The sequence below is a fragment of the Pezoporus flaviventris genome, unplaced genomic scaffold (assembly GCF_033815535.1).
Source record: "Pezoporus flaviventris isolate CSIRO_AGI_PZ_B2104156 unplaced genomic scaffold, CSIRO_AGI_Pfla_v1 ptg000015l, whole genome shotgun sequence".
NCBI lineage: Eukaryota > Metazoa > Chordata > Aves > Psittaciformes > Psittacidae > Pezoporus > Pezoporus flaviventris.
Genome location: NW_026892563.1, coordinates 30,061,011 through 30,068,325, shown reverse-complemented (window position 1 = coordinate 30,068,325; position 7,315 = coordinate 30,061,011).

The following is a 7,315-nucleotide window of genomic DNA, read 5'->3' as shown; positions in this document are numbered from 1 at the left end:
AAAGCAGCCTTTTGTCTTGCATGCAGTAAACTCCAACAGAAACTTCGAGACATCCAGAACAAGTGGTGGCTCAACCTAGCAGAAAAGACTCAACTATGGGCAGATTTGGGTGACCACAGAGGATTCTATGAGGCTCTGAAAGCCGTTTATGGACCCACATACCAGGTTCAAAGCCTCTTACTTAGTGCAGATGGCTAAATGCTTTTTACAGATAAAATCTCCACCCTGAATCATTGGTCTGAACATTTTCAAACACTCTTCAGTGCTAACCGTGTAGTCCAAGGCACAGCAATCCAGCACATTTTACATCTGGTGAAAAACGAATTGGATATAGCCCCTACCATAGGAGAGACTCCTAACGCTATACAGCCGGTGAAAACTGGCAAGGCAGCTGGGGTCGAGGGAATCCCACCCGAAATCTGGAAGCATGGAGGCCAAGCGCTTCATGCTAAATTTCATGAGCTAATTGTATGCTGTTGGGAACAAGGTAAATTACCGTCAGATTTTTGTGATGCGATCATCATCACTCTGTAGAAGAAAAATGGTGTAAAGTCAGACTGCTCAAGCTACCGAGGTGTAACTCTGCTCTCCATTGACAGAAAAATCCTTGCAAGAATACTATTGAACAGATTAGTACCTGCTATCGCAGAAGAACTTCTATCTGAAAGCCAATGTGGTTTCAGAGCTAATAGAAGTACCACAGACATGGTATTTGTTCTCAGACAGCTGCAAGAGAAGTGTAGAGAACAGAGTAAGGGGCTCTGTGTAACTTTCGTTGACCTCACTGTTGACCTGCTTTTGACACTGAGCAGAAAAGGCCTGTGGCTGATCTTGGAAAAATTAGGTTGTCCCTCCAAGTTCCTCAGACTGATTATTCTGTTACATGAGGATCAGCGCAGCCAAATCAGATATGACAATGCACTCTCTGAGCCCTTCTCAATAACCAATGGTGTGAAAAAAGGTTGCGTTCTCGCACCAACTTTATTCAGTCTTCTTCAGCATGATACTCCAAAGGGCTACCGCAGACCTCGATGAACAAAATTGCATTTATATTTGATATCGTACCAATGGGAGCCTATTCAATCTAAGGCAACTGAAGGCCCACACTAAGACCCTAAATCAACTTGTCCATGAACTGCTTTTTGCTGACGATGCCGCCCTTGTTGCCCAGACAGAAGCAGCTCTGCAATGCTTAACATCTTGCTTTGCGGAGGCAGCTGAGGTTTTTGGGCTGAAAGTCAGCTTGAAGAAGACAGTAGTTCTCTACCAACCTGCACCACAAGAAGATTACCATCATCCCCGCATTACCATTGGCGAGTCAGAGCTTAAGTCAGTTCAGCAGTTCAGCTATCTGGGAAACATTGTTTCCTCAGATGCCACAATCAACAAAGAGATAGGTAACAGAATAGTAAAGGCATATAGAGCCTTTGGAAAACTCCATAAAAGAGTCTGGTGCAATAAACACCTGAAGAAAAGTACAAAGATTAGCGTCTATAGAGCCATTATATTGTCTACTCTTTTATATGCTCTGAATCATGGGTTATCTACTGCCATCACCTGCAACTCTTCGAACGCTTCCATCAGCATTGCCTCCATACCATGCTAAACATCCATTGGACTGACTATGTGTCAAATGTTACTGTCCTTGAACAGGCAGGGGTCACCAGTATCGGGGCCATACTGCTGAAACTGCAGCTGCGCTGGGCAGGGCACGTCTCCAGGATGGAGGATCACCGACTCCCTAAGATTGTGTCTTACAGTGAACTCGCCACTGGCTGCCGCAGGAGAAGTGCCCCAAAGAGGAGATATAAGGACTCCCTGAAACAGTACCATCAGTGATCCACCTTGGCCTCCAATCAGGAGACTTGGAGACACACCATACATAACGCCGTTGTCTCCTTTGAGAACACACACAGAATTAGTCTCGAGGAGAAAAGACAACGTAGAAAGAATCATGCCTTGCCTGTACCACCCAAGGAGACCTTTCACTGTGCTTTTTGCAACTGGATTTGCCTATCCCCCATTGACCTTTCTTACTCATCAGCGTGCTTGTAATAAGCGTGGGTAAAGCCCTTTCCAAATCTTCGTTCGCGAAGTCAAGCCATCAATATTTTGATAGTAAATGTGTAAAATATTTATATAAATGCACTACTCTCCACAATGACTGTGTGAGCTATCACAGCTATTTCTTTTACAATTGGAAATAGTAAATTAGGCTATAGGCCTAATTAGCTCAAGATCACAGCCAGGATTTTTGCTATTCAGGCATAGGCACAAGTCATGCAACTTGTTTTATTCTCCTGTAGGGTGCAAAATTCATTGACATGATTATTCCCTGCTCCATTGGCATCTCTGTGCTTAGAGTGTGATAGCCTTAACAACAACAACAGTTAAGTGAGCAAACCCTGAAACTGTCTGGAAAAAGCAGTTTAAAGAGGAAGTGTATTGCTTACAGTGATGATTCTTCACTTCCCTGAAAGCCAGAAGATGGTGGAAACACAGTAGAATGGTTTTTGCTTGCACCAAAACTAAAGCAAACTGCTGAATAGAGATGATATTCCCTAAATCAAAGATGAGAGCTGAAGATTAAGCTCCATCTTTTTACCCCCATAACAGAATTTTCTCACCTGTTAAACAGCCTTTACCCCACATGCACAGAGGCATTATCCTTAGCATCTACAAAAAATATTGTGTTTCTGTCTTAAAAGTACATACAACATGCAATGCATTTCATTTCTTTTGGAGGAAGTGGGTCCAGCACAACAGTACTTGGTGTTTTATTTCATTATTGTTAGCTTTTCTAAATAATTAATTAAATAAATAAATTTAGTGCTTTCTTCTAAGCTGGTCTTTCATATTTCAAGGTGAGACAGAGAATTGTCACCTCTGGCAAGGTACATTTGAAGCAAAGAAACCAGACAAGCTAAGAGTTATAACTTCTACAGCTCAGTATGAATAAACCCTTTAACTCTCCAAGTGTGCCAGTGCCTCAGTTCCCATGAGCACCATGAGTTTTGGTGAGGGTTTTATACTTTGGTTGTTTGGGGTTTTTTAAGCTTGCAGCAATAAATTAGTGAGACAGGAAGTAGTGAACAACACTAAGACAAAACCAGGACACTCGAATGGCACAATACAGTTTATTTCAGAGGTATCTTTACAATTTCAACAGAGCATACTGGGGAACTTCTTTGCAGAAATACAGTCTCAAAGCCATTCATTTTGTGAAGTACCAATTGCCTTCCAAATAAGAGAAGGCTGGGAAACCAGGGAATGAGCCATGCTCTTTTACTGTAAGCAGCTTATTCTTCACAGGCCTCTCTCAGAGATATTAAACACCAACACTGTTGATTGCCATTGCCCTCACATCCCAGCCCAAAGGAGCAAGCAGCAAAAAGAAGTTGCTCACCTGTTCTTGAAATTCTTGCAGAGAAATCCCAAGAAGTAACATGAGCAGGATACAGAGGCAGTGATGGAGAAATGTTTCCTCTCCTGAGCCAAGGAGCACAGCAACACCCTTCACTGACAACATTTTCCTTGGAAGGAGAATAGAAGCCTGTTTGTCTCCTCTGTCCTTACACCTAAGCCCTGGGGTCCAAGTCTGCTACCATAACTCCAAGCTAGATGTGGTGAAGTCCTTTCACTATGACTAAAGGCAACTGTTTCTTCCACCAACAGCATCTGCATATTCCCAATCAGGGAACACTTTAATAAGCAGCAGCATCCGAGAAAGGTGGGCTGCAGAGTCCTAATTAAACAGCAACTGACATATCGCTTTTCAAACTAAACATCCAACTGGGATGCTCAATCTAGCACACATGGTTTGTAAACAACTGAACAGAGCACTCCATAGAGCAGCCCGATGCAATTCTACCACGAAACACTGCAGAGGCTCCCTTTGCCCTTGTAACAAAGGATCTAATGATTCTCAGGGGGAGGAAACGAGGCTGATTTGTAGCTCTCTAACTCAGTTAAGCAAGACTTCTTAATTGTGTGCTCTTTATTATTTAATGCATAAGAAAGTAAAAAAAAAATCCTTAGGACCAGATCCCAGACAGGTACTTTGGTATCTAAGCAGGCAGCTAGGCAGAATTCAGCTGCAATTAGAGTGATACTAAAAACCTCTGCTTAGCTGCTGCTCAGCTCTGAAGGCTCTTAAACCTAAGTAGGTACCTATTTCCTTTTTAAAGTTCTCCAGGTGCCCAGCATTTGGCTTCTGCATGTGCCAAGAAACACTTCATTCCTGACAGTGCCAAGAAGCTCGTGCCAGCCCAGTGCTGAGACTCGAGAGCCGACAGAAAATTGAGAGGTTTCAGCCATGAAGACCGTTTTCCTGATGGACAGAAACATCAAAATCCTACCTCCGCCCCTTGAATGGGTTATAAATAAAATCAGCCTAACTATAAATTATAATGTGGAAAGCAAACAGGTTCACTCAAAGACACGTCACAGACCCAGCAGTTACAGATGGGAAGCAGTAAAGCAGAGAGGCAGTCCTAACATTCTCAGAAAAAAACTCAGAGCTGAAAATGATGGAAGGACAAATGGGCCAGGTATCTCACCCACAGCAAGACAAGAAACACGATTTTTAAACCCCTACATCTTCTTCCTTCAGACCAAAGTATGAAACTTAACCCTTTAAATGTGTTGGACCCAAGTCAGACCAACATTTGAAACTCATGAGCTGAAGTGTCTGAAAGCAGAGAGGCAGCACCTGTAGCCTTGCCTCACTTAGCCTCCTGCCAGGAACATAGAAGGAGAGACAGGGAAGAGGTCAGGAGTGTTTTCTCTCCTCTACTTGCACATCCTATCAGTGGTTTTATACATAGATCATCTGAAAAAATTTGCTTTCCAAAAGAATGGCATTTGCACCATGCAATTTAGATAGCACTATCTTGAAAAGAGGTTATTATTCCCTTTAGCCGCATATGATCTTACTCTCATTGATATCTGCTTGAGAGGTATGGGGCGCTCTCAGAAGAGTGTTTGGGACTATGTTCCACATACAACATCTAATAAGATTTATTGCCATATTTCATTAGTTCACTGTAAATTCAGGTAGTGCACTAATGGAACACAATGAGACTGACCCTTGACTTGGTAAATACAGATGCAGAAGAAGAAAGGCTTAGGTAAGAGCCTATAAAAATAAGATGGCTCAGAAACCAGGCAGCTGCTCTATTCTTCATTCCCTCCATTGTGTCTCAGGATGGACAGGCTTCCAGATCTCTTTCAGGTATTATTGCATTTTGTAAAGTTTGGGCATAACAGAGGAAATGGCAAAGATGAAATGGTAGTGCTGGCTTTTCTTTTTATCTTCTGACATTTTAAACCACTTCATGGGACATTGCACTCCTCGGAGACGTCGTTACTTTTAAAATTAATGCTCTGTAAAACAAAAAAATTTTAAAAATGTCCCTTAGGTATATTGCAATATTTATAAAGGGAATTGCTCTTTTCTCAGAATATTTAACCTTAGCAGAGATATTCCCCTTGTTCTGAATAGCACCTATATAGCAAAACAATATCAAAATAGGTCTTGAGGTCCAGGAGTAGTTTTGATCTAACTTGCTGTCATGGTTAGTGCCTAGAGATCTCTCCAGCTCACTGGAAAGGCTGCCTAATGCTCCACACTGAAAACTAGTTGGAAGCAAAGCCTGTTTGGCATGAGGTTTCTGCCTCTTTCCACTGTGAGGGTAGAGCTCCCAGAGCTCTAGAGCAAAGGTGACGCAAATCTCTACAGAAGACAGAACTTTCTTCTGCAGAAAAAAAAAGGGGGACAGCCTCCACCAGAATCCTTGCAAACTTCGATACTGCTTCCGTCAGATATAAGGAATTGCTTTCTCTAAAGCATATGCAGTAACCTGTATAGCTGTTTTAGTAACTGAACCAACTCTTTCCCTTTAGACCTGCACCTCTCTGATGAGAACGTGAATATTACCATGCACAACTAGAAGGTGCTCAGAAAAAAAACAGTAGTTTTTTCTATTACTATATGTAGGAATAGAATTGGTGTTCTATCAGCATTATTAGCAGTATTAACAGCAATAACTAACATTATTGACATGCAAAAGAGAATAAAGTTCTTACATTCATTCATGGGTTTTCCTCTCAAAAAAAGAAAGCTGAATGCACATAATGAATTTTAAGTTAGTCAAATCAGAAAGGTAAGCCGTTGGCATATATTTAAGCACCAACACACCCCAACACATCAGTTACCAATTGTCTCACTATTTGTTATGCTTTTGAATTGTCCAAATGACACCTTGGGTAGAGTTTTGTTGACTTTCTCTGCTTCAAGCAGCCTTGAAAGGCTGTTAGAATTAAAACTGGTTGAGAATGCTCAAGGGTTTTTCATACAGAATTGCTGAGCTGTAACCCTGAAGCTTCTTGCTAGATGTATTCCATTTCAGTGGAACTTCTATGCTGTAACAAGCATATAAAACGCATCACAAGAAGAAAACATCAAACTGCAAACATAAATTTTTAAGATTTTATTTTTTTTTATTAAGTTAACAGGAATGCTGCTCTACTTATTCTGCAAAGCGTTAGGGACAGGTACTTGAAGGAGTAAAAGGAGCATGCATAGCAGGACCCTCAGTGTTCAGAGTCCATCAAAGCAAGACTTGCAACCAGTTTCCAGTTACCCTGTAGTTACAGCCCTTCTGTTAAACAACTGAAGCAAATGATCACTGTATTGGCTGGGATTCAAAGACTATCTCTATCAGTTGCTCGCTTCACTTAGCACGAGTAAGGAGAGGCTCCAGGGAAAGTAGATGACTGCAGCATATAGGCAGCAACAGTGCTACCCTTCCATGTTGTGAGAGGGAAGGATGTGAAACTCAGCAGGATTCCCATTTCTGGCAGTCCAACACTTTGGTGCTACCAAACACTTTACTTTTGAATAATTTTTATTAGACGGTCTCAAAATCACAAGACATTTTCAAAAGGGTTTTGTGGTTTGTTTCTTGTTCTCTGACCTATGATTACTTCAGTGGGCTATGGTAGTCAAGATGATACTTGGGATACTCTCAGTTATTTTTTGGAAATTAAATTGATATGAAAACCTGGTTGTTAATCATGTTAATTCAAGATTTTACCTTTCTGCTTCACAGGGTTCCTATTCTTACAGTTCAGGTACACTGTGGTATTACATATGACAGTTATACATATCCTAGGCAGCAAGATCTAAAGCACACAAGTAAGAGGATTCATTTGAGTATCTCAGGAGTCTTCCTGGTGTAATGTCTGCTGAAGCAAATGGAGAGGGATTGCAGAAATACACCTTTAATTCATTTACATGCTTTAGATCTCTTAG